The 15264-nt window shown below is 36.6% G+C and overlaps 1 protein-coding gene across 5 annotated transcripts in view; it reads left to right on the forward strand.

Annotated features, from left to right (window-relative positions):
- Positions 1–15264, forward strand: part of CFAP61 (cilia and flagella associated protein 61) — a 336449-nt gene that overhangs the window by 42947 nt on the left and 278238 nt on the right. The window lies entirely within an intron of this gene.

The following is a 15264-nucleotide window of genomic DNA, read 5'->3' on the forward strand; positions in this document are numbered from 1 at the left end:
ATTTAATTGATATTTTAAGAGCATTCCACTGCAAAGCAGCAAAATATACATCCTTTTCAAGTGCACATGGAACATTTTCCAAGTATGATCACATATTAGATCACAAAATGAGTCTCAATAAATTCAAAAAGATTGAAATTATATCAAGTATCTTTTCTGACCATAATGGTATGAAACTAGAAGTCAACCCCCTCTCCCCAAAGCCCTAAAAAATACACAAATGCATGGAGACTAAATAACATGCTACTAAAAAATGAATGGGCTACCAATGAGATTGTCAAAGAAATCCAAAGGTACACCTTTAGACAAATGAAAATAAAATCACAACAACCCCAAATCTATGAGACACAGCAAAAGCTACTATGAGGGAAATTCATAGCAATATAGGCCTACCTCAAGAAACAAGAAAAATGTCAAACAATCTAACTTTACACCTAAGGGAACGGGAAAAAGAACAGCAAACAAAGCCCAAAGTGAGTAAAAGGAAAGAAATAATAAAGATTAAAGTGAAAATAAGCAAAATAGAGGCTAAAAAAAAAATACAAAGGATGAATGAAATGAAAAGCTGGTTCTTTGGAAAGATAAACAAAATTGATAACTTTTAACCGAGTCATTAGGAAAAAAGAGAGAGGAACCAAATAAATAAAATCACAAATGAAAGATGAGATGTAACAATGGACACCACAGAAATACAAAAGATTTCAAGAAAATACTACGAGCAGTTATATGCCAACAAGTTGGACAGCCTGGAAGAAATGGATAAATTCCTAGAAGCATACAATCTTGCAAGGCTGAATCAAGAAGAAACAGAAAATCTGAACTGACCGATTATTACTAATGAAATCGAATCAGTAATCAACAAGCTCCCCAAAAAACAAAAATCCTGGACTAGATAGCTTCACAGGTGACTTTTACCGAACATTCAAAACAAGAATTAACATCAACTCTCAAACTATTCCAAAATATTTAAGAGGAGGGAAGTCTCCCACACTCATTCTACACTGCCACCATTACCCTGATTTCAAAACCAGAGAAAGATATAAAAAAAAAAGAAAACTATAGGCCAATATCCCTGATTAACATAGATGCAAAAATACTCAACAAAGTATTGGTAAACCAAATTCAGCAATGCATTACAAATATCATACACTACAATCAAGTGGGATTTATTCGTGGTATGTAAGTTTGGTTTAATATCCACAAATCAATTAACGTGATATACCACATAAATAAAATGAAAAATCAAAATTGTATGTTCCTGTCAATAGATGCAGAAAAAGCATTTGACAAAATCCAGTATCAATTTATGGGAAAAAAGAAAAAAACCTCAGCAAAGTGAGAATAAAGAGAATATATCTCAACATAATAAAAGCCATATATGACAAACCCACAGGTAACATCATACTCAATGGGGAAAAGCTAAAAGCATTCATGTAAGATCATGAACAAGACAAAGATGTCCACTTTCATCACTTTTATTCAACGCAGCAATCAGGCATCTAAATTGGAACGGAAGAAACAAAACTCATTATTTGCAGATGACATGATGCTATATAGAGAGAACCCCAAAGATTCCACTAAACAAAAACTATTAGAACTGATAGATGAATTTAGTAAAGTAGCAGAATTCAAAATTAATGTTCTGAAATAGGTTGCATTTTTATGTACCAATAATGAACTATTGAAAGAGAAATGAAGAAAACAATCCCATTTAGAATTGCATCAATCAATCAATCAATAAAATACCTAGGAATAAATTTAACCAAGGAAGTAAAAGACCTGTACCCAGAAAATTACAAGACATTGAAGAGAGAAATTAAAGAAGATACAAATAAATAGAAGCATATACCATGCTCGTGGATAGGAAGAATTGACATTGTTAAAATGTCAGTACTACTCAAAGCAATCTACAGATTCAGTGCAATCTGTATCAAAATACCAAAGGCATTCTTTACAGAACTAGAAAAAAATAATCCTAAAATTTACATGAAAACATAAAAGACCCTGAATACCCACAGCAATCCTGAGAAAGAAGAACAAATGTAGAGCAATCATGCGACCTGATATCAAACTACAGTGGTACCTCGGTTTTCTAACGTAATCTGTTCCGGAAGACCATTCAAGTTCTGAAACATTCGAAAACCGAGGCACGGTTTCCCCATAGAAAGTAACGCAAAATGGATTAATCCATTCCAGACCTTTAAAGTCAACCCCTAAAATTGCAAATTTAGAGTGAATTTTACTATCTAATGATACCATAGATCCATAAAATTTATGGCATTTGTAAACTGAAATGTTTATCAATGGAGACGTTCGAAAACCGAGGTACTACTGTATTCTACAAGGTTATGGTGATCAAAACAGCATGGTATTGGCATAAAAACAGACACACAGATCAATGGAACAGAAGAGAGAGCCCAGAAATGAACCCACTTCTATATATTTATGACAAAGGAAACAACAATATACACTTGGGTAAAGATGGTCTATTCAATAAATGGTGGTGGGAAAACTGGACAGATACATTCAAAAAAAAAAAAAAAGAAGAAAGAAACTGGACCACCTTTTTACTCCATATACAAGAATCAACTCAAAATGGATTAAAGACTTAAATGTAAGACCCCAAACTATAAAATTCTTAGAAGAAAATATACTCGTAGGAAGTAAACTCTCAGACATTATCGTTAGTAATATTTACTGATATATCTCCTCAAGCAAGGGAAACAAAAGAAAAATATAAGCAAATGGGACTACATCAAACTTAAAAGGTTTTGTACAGCAAGGAAACAAAACAAAAAGACATCTTACTGAATGAGAGAAGATATTTGCCAATGATACATGTGATGAGAGATTAATATCCATAATTTATAAAGAACTCATGCAACTCAACACCAAAGAAACAAGCAATCCAATTAACAGATGGTCAGAGGACCTTAATAGTCTTTTGTTCAAAGTAGACATACAGATAGCAACAAACAAATGAAAAGATGCTCAACTAATTATCAGAAAACTGCAAATTAAAACCACAATGAGATATTCCCTTACACCTCTCAAAGTGGCCATCATCAACATATCAACAAACAACATGTGTTGACGATGATGTGGAGAAAAGGGAACCTTTGTGCACTGTTGGTGGGATTGCAAATTGTTGCAGCCACTATCAAAAACGTATGAACGTTCCTCAAAAAATTAAAAATAGAACTGCCTTGTGAACCATTCCTGGGTATTTATCCAAAGAAATCCAAAACACTAACTCAAAAAGATATATGCACCCTTATGTTCACTGAAGCATTATTTACAACAGCCAAGATATTGAAACAACCAAAATGCTCATCAATAGATGATTGGATAAAGAAATTGTGATACATATATACAATGGAATAATACTCTGTCATGAAAAATGAATGAAATCTTACCAGCTGTCACAACTTGATAGATCTAGAAGGTATTATGCTGAGTAAAATAAGTCAGACTGAGAAAGACAAATACCATGTGATCTCACTTATATGTGGAATATAAACAAAAAACGAACAAACAGAAACAGTCTCATAGAAGCAGAAAACAAACTGATGATTACTAGATAGGAGGAGGGTTAGGCAGCTGCATGAGAAAGGTGAAGGGATTAAGAGGTGCAAATTGGTAGTTACAAAATAGTCACAAGGATGTACAGCATGGAGAATATAATCAATAATATTGTAAAAACTAAGTATGGTGTCAGGTGGGTACTAAACTTCTTGGGAGATCACTTCATAAATTATATAAATGTCTAACCACTATGCTATAAACCTGAAACTAATATAAAATAATAGTGAATGTCAACTATAATTTTAAAAATAGTCGTGGGGATGTAAAGTACATCATAAGGAATATAATCAATAATATCGTAATAACTATGTACAGGGTTCTCGTGTGCTGCACGACAGAGCTGTGGGAAACAAGAAGGGCAGCACAGGGTTAAGAAAGACAGTAGTCAAGAGTAGAGTGCAAATGGGGCCAAGGGACTCAAGCCTCAAGGACTGAGCCCCGAATCTGGCCAACACATAACTTTTATTTGTTAACTAATGAGGATGTAAAGCTTGTTAAGCTCAAGACCTGTGACTTTGTGCCTGCTGGCTGTTTTCCCGAAAGTCCTCATTGTGCTCCAGAATGTACTGTGCCTTCACACACACACACATACACACACACACACACACACACGCATAATCCCAGGAGATAAAGGGGAGGGGCCAATATTATTCCATCAGGTCTTAGTCTACTGACACATCCCCTCAAGGGAGCTTTATCGATATCTTTTCATCGAGTTTCAGTTTGCTGAGGCACTCCCTTATTAAATCCTGGGAGAGGAGTGGGGAACAAATGGTTCGGCAGCTGTAAGGCAACACAGGGTCAGATGGGTAATTGACTTATTGGTGTTATCACTTTGTGAGGTATGTAAATGTGTAACCACTATGTAGTTTTGTATAGCTGAAACTATAAAAGGAAAGAAAGAAGGAAGGAAGGAAGGAAGGAAGGAAGGAAGGAAGGAAGGAAGGAAGGAAGGAAGGAAGGAAGGAAGGAAGGAAAGAAGGAAAAAAATGTAAGGAAAGTATTTTAAAGTAGTGGTACTCAAACCTAAGCACACACTGAAATTACTTCTTGGGCTGATTAGATTACAGATTACTGGGACCCACTCCCACCCTTTCTGATCCAGTATGGGCCTGAGAATTTGCATTTCTCACTAGTTCCTGGTACTGATGGTGCAGTTATCACCTTTGAGAGCTCAGTTTTAAAGGAACGAAGCTTTCTCCAGTCAAGATGGCAGAGTATTTAAACACTGTGCTCCCCTTCTCTCAACAACCACGTCTTACAATTAAACTTCAGAACAACCATCATTGAGTATTGCCTGGACTAGCTGAGCAGAATTCCAATAACTAAGGATATACAAATTAAGTCATTTCAAGACTGGTAGGAAGGGCAGAGATGCTGAACGGGCTGGTCCCACACCAAAGTATGATGGTTAAAAATCAAGAGGAATATCTTGGCTTCAGAGATCCCCCCTGAGGAGTGAGGGGTCCCAACCCTATACCAAGTTCTTCAGACCAGGGTTCCAGTGCCAGGCAGAGAAGTCCCATAACTTCTCTTCTGAAAGACCCAATAATTCCATTTCCCCTCCCTGGTGATTCCTTCAGACCCTGACCCACTCAACTTTCAGGTCCACCCAAGCTACAAACGATTTGTCTTGGCTCAGGGTATGGACTTTTCAAAAACCTCTCAAATGTTCACAAATCAAAATTAGGCGGTATCTGGCCTCACTGTGCCTTGTACCTCTTGCTAAGCAGCCCCCTGTCTAGCACTAGTGGCAGCCACCATTGGTTTACATCATAGCCTCTCCCAGGCACCTTTCAGCCCAGCATAAGAGGCAACCATCTGCAAATTCCTTTGTAGCTCGTACCAAGTATCCCTGGGCAGTGCACAGGCGTGGCTGACCTTGTCCTGCACTAGAGCCCCTCCCAAGAGGCCCCAGAATCAACACACCCACTATCAGCTTCAGACCACACCAGCATCCAACAGCTATCTTAGAAGCAGCAAGAGAATAGCACTTAGTTATCTACAAGGGAGATCCCATAAGATTCCTGATTTCTCAATAGAAACTTTGCAGGCCAGAAGGGATTGGCACGAAATGTTTAAAGTAATGAAAAAGCAAGGACCTACAACCAAGATTATTCTACCCAGCAAAGCTCTCATTAAGAATCAAAGGACAGAAAAAGATCTTTCCAGACAGAAAAAAGCTAAAGGACTTCATCACCACCAAACCAATATTACAAAAAAATGTTACAGGGACTTCTTTAAGAGGAAGAAGAAGACAGAGAAGGAGAAGGAGGAGAAAAGGATAAAAAATTTGAATACTAAAATGGCAATAACTACATATCTATCAACAATTACTTTAAATGTAATTGGATTAAATGCTCCAAATAACAGACAGAGGGTGGCTGAATGGGTAAGGAAAAATGACCCTTACATGGGCTGCCCACAAGTGACTCACTTCAGATCAAAAGACACACCGACTGAAAGTAAAGGGATGGAAAAACAGATGTTGCATGAAAATGGAAATGGAAGAAAAAAAACAAAAATGTGGGGTAGCAATACTTAATACCAGACAAAATAAACTTTAAAACAAAGGCTATAACAAGAGACAAAGACCCAGCAATTCCATTTTTCAGTATTTATCTGAAGAAACCCAAGACACTACTTTGAAGGGACATATATGCATCCAAGAAGCGTTATTTACAATAGTTTAGATATGGAAGCAACCTGGGTATCCATCAATGGATGAATGGATAAAGAGGAGGTGGGATATATATACAATGGAATATTATTCAGCCATAAAAAAGAATGAAATCTTGCCATCTGCAACAATATGGATAGAACTAGAGGGTATTATGCTAAGTGAAATAAGTCAGACAGAGAAATACGAATACCATATGATTTCACTTAGGTGTGTAACTTAAAGAAGAAAATAAATGAACAAATGAAACAGAAACAGACTCCTAGATACAGAGACCATTTTGACTGTTGCCAGATGGGAGGGGGTTGGGGGAAGTGGGTAAAAAAGGGGAAGGGAATAAAAAGTACAAATTGAGGGCAGCCAGATGGCTCAGTTGGTTAGAGCGTAAACTCTGAACAACAGGGTTGCCGGTTCGATTCCCACATGGGCCAGTGAGCTGCGCCCTCCACAACTAGATTGAAGACAACGAGCTGCCGCTGAGCTTCCGGAGGGGTGGCTGGATGGCTCAGTTGGTTAGAGTGTGAGCTCTTAACAACAAAGTTGCTGGTTCAATTCCCACATGGGATGGTGGGCTGTGTTCCCTGCAACTAAAGATTGAAAACGGCGATTGGACTTGGAGCTGAGCTTCGCCCTCCATGACTAGATTGAAGGACAACGACTTGGAGTTGATGGGCCCTGGAGAAACACACTGTTCCCCAATAAAAATTTTTTTTTAAAAAAGTGCAAATTGATAGTTACAAAATAATCATGGGGTTCTAAAGTACTTGTATATGGGGTCTGGCAAGTGTGAACTCATCCTAGAAAAAGTGCTACATATCTCATTGCTGAATATCACTATGGTCACCTTCAAAGTACTCCCCTTGGGAAGCTATGCACCAACGCCAGTGCCTAATCCATCCTTCAAAGCAATTTTGGAACTCTTTTTCTGGAATGGCCGTAAGAGCTGTCATATTACACTTGATGTCAACAAAGTATCTTCCTTTCGATATTTCCTTTATCTTCGGATAAAGAAAGAAGTCATTGGGGGCCAGATCAGGTGAGTAAGGAGGGTGTTCCAATACAGTTATTTGTTCACTGGCTAAAAACTCCCTCACAGACAGTGCCGTGTGAGCTGATGCATTGTCATGATGCAAGGGCCATGAATTGTTGGCGAAAAGTTCAGGCTGTCTAACATTTTCACGCAGCCTTTTCAGAACATCCAAATAGTAAACTTGGTTAACTGTTTGTCCAGTTGGTACAAATTCATAATGAGTAATTCTCTGATATCAAAAAAGGTTAGCAAGATCGTTTTGACTCTTGATTTGGACTGATGGAGCTTTTTTGGTAGTGGAGAATTGGCTGACTTGTGTTGTACATTTTGACGCTTTGTTTCAGGGTAGGGTTTCCAGGCGGGAATTCCCGTCCATTCTCAGGAATTTTTTTCACTTTCCTGTTCCCGAATCCTGAGATATAAACTGTTTTCTGTTCTCCACAATGAATCGTTTCCACAAAGTGATGGCCAATACTATCAACCACCTGGGTTCAAGGAGCTGATTTTCCCGACTAACTTTTCTCAGGATTTGGGAACAGGAAAGTGAAAAAAATTCCTGAGAACGGATGGGAATTCCTGTCTGGAAACCCTATTTCAGGGTCATATTGGTACACCCATGTTTGTTTTACTTTTATTTGTTTTTTAAGTATGTTTTTCCAGGACCCATCAGCTCCAAGTCAAGTACGGTGGTACCTCAGTTTTCGAACATCTCCTTTGACAAACATTTCGGTTTACGAACGCTGTAAATTTTATAGATCTATGGTATCATTAGATAGTAAAATTCATGCTAAATTTGCGGTTTTAGGGGTTGATTTTAAAGGTCTGGAACGGATTAATCCATTTTGCATTACTTTCTATGGGGAAACTGTGCCTCGGTTTTTGAATGTTTCAGAACTTGAACGGTCTTCCAGAATGGATTACATTAGAAAACCGAGGTACCACTGTAGTTGTCTCAATTCAATTGTAGAGGGCCCAGCTCACAGTGGCCCATGTGGGAATCGAACTGGCAACCTCATTGTTAAGAGCACTGCGAGCTAACCAACTGAGCTAACTGGCTGCTCCGGGTACACCCATGTTTTATCACCAGTAATAACATGGCCCAAAACATCGTCTTGCCTCTCTAAAAGGTGTTGGCAAATTTCGACTCTCCTTTGCTTTTGTTCATTGGTGAGCTCCTTCGGGGCCATTTTTGCACACACCTTTCTCATGCCAAGATGTTCAGTTAAGATTTTCCTAACTGTTTCTCTATTGATGTTTACTTGGTCTGCTATGCTTTTCACAGTCAGCCAATGATTTTAATGCATAATTTGACGAATTTTTGCCATGTTTTTGTCAGTTCTGTTTGTTCCTGGCCGCCCTGACTTCTCTTCATCAGCGACACATTCTCTCCCCTCAGGAAAATATTTAATCCATTTGCACACTGCCGTTTTCTTCATGGCATTATCCCCATAACCTTGGACTAACTTGTCCCTGATTTCACTTCCACCCTTGCCAAGTTTAATAAGAAATTTAATGTTTGTTTGTTGCTCTAATTCAAGCTCAGACATTCTCATGATGGCACACAAAAACATGTAACAAAAATAATGAACTCCACTCAGCAAGAACACAGCTGTGAGACACTGATATACCAAGGTTATGAAACCTTATCGAGCTGTTTGTACGGTGCTTCCAATGTAAGCACACAGTGGCAAGTTCATGAACTTAATTGTCAGACCATGTAGCATAGGGAATACGGTCAATAATATTGCAATAAGTATGTATGGTGTCAAATGAGTACTAGATGTATCAGGGTAGTCACTTTGTAAGTTATATAAATGTCTAATCACTGTGTTGTACACCTAAAACTAATATAATATTGTATGTGAACTGTAATTGAATTTTTTTTTTTTAAAGATTTTATTGGGGAAGGGGAACAGGACTTTATTGGGGAACAGTGTGTACTTCCAGGCCTTTTTTTCCAAGTCAAGTTGTTGTCCTTTCAATCTTAATTGTGGAGGGTGCCGTTCAGCTTCAAGTTGTTGTTCTTTCAGTCTTAGTTGTGGAGGGCGCAGCTCAGCTCCAGGTCCAGTTGCCGTTGCGAGTTGCAGGGGGCACAGCCCACCATCCCTTGCGGGAGTCGAAGTGGCAACCTTGTGGTTGAGAGGATGCGCTCCAACCAACTGAGCCATCTGGGAGGCAGCTCAGCTCAAGGTGCCGTGTTCAATCTTAGTTGCAGGGGGCGGAGCCCACCATCCCTTGCGGGACTCCAGGAGTTGAACCGGCAACATTGTGGTTGAGAGCCCACTGGCCCATGTGGGAATCGAACCGGCAGCCTTCAGAGTTAGGAGCATGGAGCTCTAACCGCCTGAGCCACCGAGCTGGCCCGAAATTTTTTTTTAAATACTAAAAAAATAAAGGAATGAACTTTCCCTTCGTACGAGCGAGTATGGCTTGTTATTGGCTTGTGTACAGGGACCTCACAAAGTTAGCATTTTGTTGATAGCTTTAGGAATGGAGATCAGGAAGCAATTCAATTGTGAGATAAGATGTTCTTTTTGTATCACATGAGAAATATAGTGGCCGTTGAAAGAGGTTTATCTAAGCTTGGACTGAAGATTATTTTTGACAACAAGATAATCTTATTTTGAATGAATTTTTGTGCTTCACTTTTGCGTGTAATAATTAAACACTGATACAACCGTTGGGTGCCCAGCCCTGTACTTGAATATTTCATTCATGGAATCCCAAGGTTCAGGCAAAGATGACTACAGATTACATTTTTTTTCAAGTGGATATTTGACTTCATTTTAAAAAGAACTTTGTGCCAGTTTATTAAAAAAACATGCCAAGGCAGGAATTTAGCAATTTTACTTTTATGATGATTTGTTTAGGGCTTTCATTATTTTTTATACACTCATTTCTCATTATCTACAAAACTGTAAGAGCTATTTAAAGAATATTACTTTTCTTGAAAAACTTGGAATCGAAAGTTCTCTTATATTGATAATGTGATCAGTGGTCCTCAAGCTTGGTATTATGAGAATCACCTGGGAGGCTTTTAGAATATCTCATGCCAAGGAACTTGTATCCAGAATATAAAAAAGAACTCATACGGCAATAAAGAGATAAATAACCCAAATAAAATGCAGGCAAAGGATTTGAATAGATATTTCTCCAAAAGTATACAAATGGCCAATAAGCACATGAAACGATGTTCGACATCATGAGTCATTAGAGAAATTCAAATCAAAACCACAATGAGATAACACTTTGTACCTGCTAGGATGATTATAGTAAAAGAGAAGGACAATAGCAAATGTTGACAAGGATATGGAGAAATTGGAACCCTCATACAGTGTTTCCCCGAAAATAAGACCTAGCCGGACAGTCAGCTGTAATGCATCTTTTGGAGCAAAAATTAATATAAGACCTAGTATTATATTATATTGTATTATATTAAATTATATTGTATTATATTAATTATATTGTATTATATTAATTATATTATATAAGACCTAGTCTTATATAATAGTAAAATAAGACTGGGTCTTATATTAATTTTTGCTCCAAAAGATGCATTAGAGCTGATTGTCTGGCTAGGTCTTATTTTCAGGGAAACATGGTACATTGCTGGTGGCATTGTAAAATAGTGTACCACTTTGGAAAATAGCCGGGCATTTCCTCAAAAGTTAAATATAGAATTACCATTTGAACCAACAGATCCACTTCTAGAATTGAAAACACATGTGCATACTAAAATATGTACACAAATGTTCATAGCAGCATTATTCATTATAGCCAAAAAGTGGAAAGAGCCTAAATGTCCACCTGCTGATGAATGGATAAAGAAAAGGTGATACAGGTAACCCCTGTATAACATGGCACTTCTATAACACGGTTTCACTCTAACACGGTTTGAGAATTAGAGAAATCCCCAAATAACATAGAACATAATAAAAGCTTTTAAGAGCAAAAGATATCTCGTTTGAAATTTTTCATTCAAGCGTGGATGTCGTATCAGATTTGACTGCAGAATTTTAAAATTTATTAGAATTTTAAATCTATTTTGTTCGTGGAGTATTAAATTCAGAGGATGAAGATATCTCGTCGAAAAGAAAACACCCTTGGTTAATGTGCTTAGTAATGATGAAGAAAACATTATTTAATACATATTAATATGTTATACTTTTGGTGAAAATTGCTTTAGAAAAGATATTTCTCTTAATTATAAAAATATAATAGTATGGAACCTAATGGAAATAATAGGGAATGAAATACTGATACGTGTTACAAAATGTTTGACCTTTATACTAAGTGAAAGCAGCCAGACAGAAAGACCACGTATTGTGTAATTCCATTTAAATGAAAGCCCAGAATAGGCAAATCCATAGAGACAGAAAATAGATTAGTGACTAGAGAAAGAGGGGCATGGAAATGACTAATAATGGGTATGGGGTTTTTTTGACGGGGGGATGAAAATGTTCTGGAATTGGATAGTGGTGATGGTGTGTATTTTTGTGAATATACTAAAAACCACTGAATTGTATACTTTTTACAGGTTTATTTTTATGGTAGGTAAATTGTATCTCAATTTTTAAAAATCCTGATCCTAGGAAGCCCTTAGAGCAATTAAACCAATCTTTTTGGGATACAATCAGCATTTTAAAAAAGCTCCCATGTGATTCCAGTGTGAAGTCAGTCTAGGTGGTGAAAATGTATCTACATCATGGAAAACTGATCTGGTGAAGAATGGGTTGAATTGAGAGAGATATGGGCATTAGTTTCTTAAGGTGAGAACTGGCCCTAAAAATTAGATTATGAGGTACTCGTTCATAATAGTTGTTTCTTCTTCTTTGAAAGAGTTTTTATTTTTATTTTTTTCATATTAAAATTTTTGTATTTTCCTTTAAGGACTTGCAATCACACATTATCATTCGACCTATAGCTTCAGGCTAATGACAAAAGGAAGGGTCAAGAAGCATTTGGCTCAGGCAACACCATTTTGAAGAACTACATACGTGTATGTCTTTACATGATGGGAAAAAAAATTCTAGAAGTAATATGATTCATACAGAACCCAGTAAGGACTTTTAATGACCAAACTGGATGAATCCAGTTTACTCAAGTCTTTGTTTTTTGAAGAAGGCTTTTATTTTTTTCCAGCTTCATTGACATATAATTTACATGTAACATTGTGTAAATTTAAGGTGTATAATGTGTTGATTTGATACACTTATATATTGCAAAGAGATTACAACCATAGTTAGAGCATTAGCTAACACCTCCATCACGTCACATAATTACCAATTCTTTTTTGTGGTGAGAACATTGAAGATCTACTCTCTTAACTTTCAAATATATAATACAGTATTATAATCACCATGCTTATACACTAGATCTAGGAAACTTATTTGTCTTATAACTGGAAGTTTGTGTTTTTTGACCAATATCTCCCCATTTCCATCACCCCAACCCCCAAGCCCCTTGTAACCATAATTCTACTCTGTTTCTATGAGTTTAGCTTTTTCAGATTCCTCATATAAGTGATATCATACAGTATTTGTCTTTCTCTGTCTGACTTATTTTACTTAGCATAACGCCATCAAGGGCCATCCATGTTACTGCAAATGGAAAGTATTCCTTCTTTCTCGTGGCTGAATTATATTTCATTGTGTATGAGTGGATGGATGGATAGATAGATATAGATGTATAGGTAACAGATATCACATTTTCATTATCCATTCATCTGTTGATGGACACTTAGGTTATTTTCATAACTTAGCTATTGGGGTTAACGTTACAGTGAACATGGGAGTGCAAATACCTCTTTGAGATTCTGTTTTCATTCCTTTTGGATGTATACCCAGAAGTGGTATTGTTAGGTCATATGGTAGTTCTATTTTTAATTTTAAGAAACCTCCATACTGTTTTCTATAGTAGCTGTGCCTATTTACATTTCCCTCAACAATGCACAAAGGTTCCCTTTTCTTCATATTCTTGCCAACACTTATTATCTCTCGTCTTTTTGATGATAGCCATTCTGACAGGTGTGAGGTGATATCTCATTGGGAATTTGATTTGCATTTCCCTGATGAGTAGTGATGTTGAGTATTTTTTCATGTACCTGTTGGCTATTTGTATGTCTTCTTTGGAGAAAAGTCTATTCAGGGTCTCTGCCCATTTTTAAATTGGATTTTTCCTGTTGAGTTGTATGAGTTGTTTGTATATTTTGGATATTAAGCCTGTATCCAATATATGGTTTGCAAATATTTTCTCACATTCCGTAGATTGTCTTTTCATTTTGTTGATTATTTCTTTGCTGTGCAGAAGCTTTTTGGTTTGGTGTAGTCCCTCTTATTAATTTTTGCTTTCATTTCTTGTGCTTTCGGTGTCATATCCAAAAAAATCATTGCCAAGACCAATGTCAAGGAGCTTCTTTCCTATATTTCTTTCAGGAGTTCAATTTCAAGTCTTGTGTTTGTCTTTAATCCATTTTGAGTTAATTTTTGTGAGTAGTTTAAGATAGATGTCCAATTTCATTCTTCTGCACATAGATACCCAGTTTTCTCGAGACTGTCCTTTCCACATTGAGTATTCCTGGCTCCCTTGTCAAATATTAGTTTACTATGTATGTAGGCTTTTATTTCTGGGCTCTCAATTCTGTTCCATCGGCCTGTATATCTGTTTTTAATCCAGTACCGTACTGTTTTGATTATTGTAGCTTTGTAATAAAGTTTGAAATTAGGAAGTGTGATGATTCCAGCTTTGTTTTTTCTTAGGATTGCTTTAGCTGTTTGGGGTCTTTTGTGGTGCCATACAAACTTTAAGATTGTTTCTTCTATTTCTGTGAAAACTGTGATTGGAATTTTGATAAGTATTGCATTGTATCTATAGATAGTTTTGGGTAGTATGAACATTTTAACAATGGTAATTCTTCTATTCCATAAATGGGATATCTTTCCATTTGTATCTTCAGTGTCTTTCATCAAAATCTTGTGTTTTCAGTGTGTAGACCTTTCATTTCCTCGGTTAAATTTATTCCTAAGCAATTTATGGGTTTTGATAGTATTGTGAATGGGTTTTCTTTCTTTTTCAGGTATTTTGTTGTTAGTGTATAAAAATGCAACTTATTTCTATATGATGATTTTGTATCCTGTAACTTTACTGAATTTGTTGATTAGTTCTAATAAGTTTTTTTTGGTGGAGTCTTTAGATTTTTCTATCTATAAGATCCCTTTACATATCGTCAAACACAGTTTTACTTCTTCCTTTCTGATTTGAATGTCTTTTATTTCTTTTTCTTGCCTGATTTTTCTGGCTAGGACTTACAGTACTATGTTGAATATTTAGGGACATTGTCCTGTTCCCGATCTTAGAGTAATATCTTTTAACCATTTACCGTTGAGTATAATGTTAGCTGTGAGCTTGTCATTTGTGGCGTTTATTGTGTTAATGTATGTTTCTTCTATACCCAATTTGTTGAGCATTTTTATTATGAAAAGATGTGTTTTGTCAAATGATTTCCCTGCATCTCTTGAGGTGATCATATGATTTTTATATTTAATATCTATTAATTGATGTGTTGTATCACATTTATTGATTGTTGAACCATCCTTGCATCCCAGGGAAAATCCTGCTTGATCATGGTGTATGATCTTTTTAATGTGATGTTGAATTCAGTTTGCTAATATTTTGGTGAGAATTTTTGCATCTGTATTTATCATGGATATTCGTTTGTAGGCTTTTTTTCTTGTCCTTATCTGACTTTGGTGTCAGGATATTGCTGGCCTCATAAAATTTGGGAGTTTGGGAGTGTACCCTCCTCTTTAATTTTTTGGAAGAGTATGAGAAGGATTGGTGTTCATTCTTTAACTATTTGGTAAGATTCACCAGTGAAACCATCTGGTCTGGGGCTTTTCTTTGTTGAGGTTTTTGGTTATTGATTCAATTTCCTTGTTGTTTATCTCTTCATATTTTCTATTCCTTTATG

This window comes from Rhinolophus ferrumequinum, chromosome 23 (assembly GCF_004115265.2).
Source record: "Rhinolophus ferrumequinum isolate MPI-CBG mRhiFer1 chromosome 23, mRhiFer1_v1.p, whole genome shotgun sequence".
Lineage (NCBI taxonomy): Eukaryota > Metazoa > Chordata > Mammalia > Chiroptera > Rhinolophidae > Rhinolophus > Rhinolophus ferrumequinum.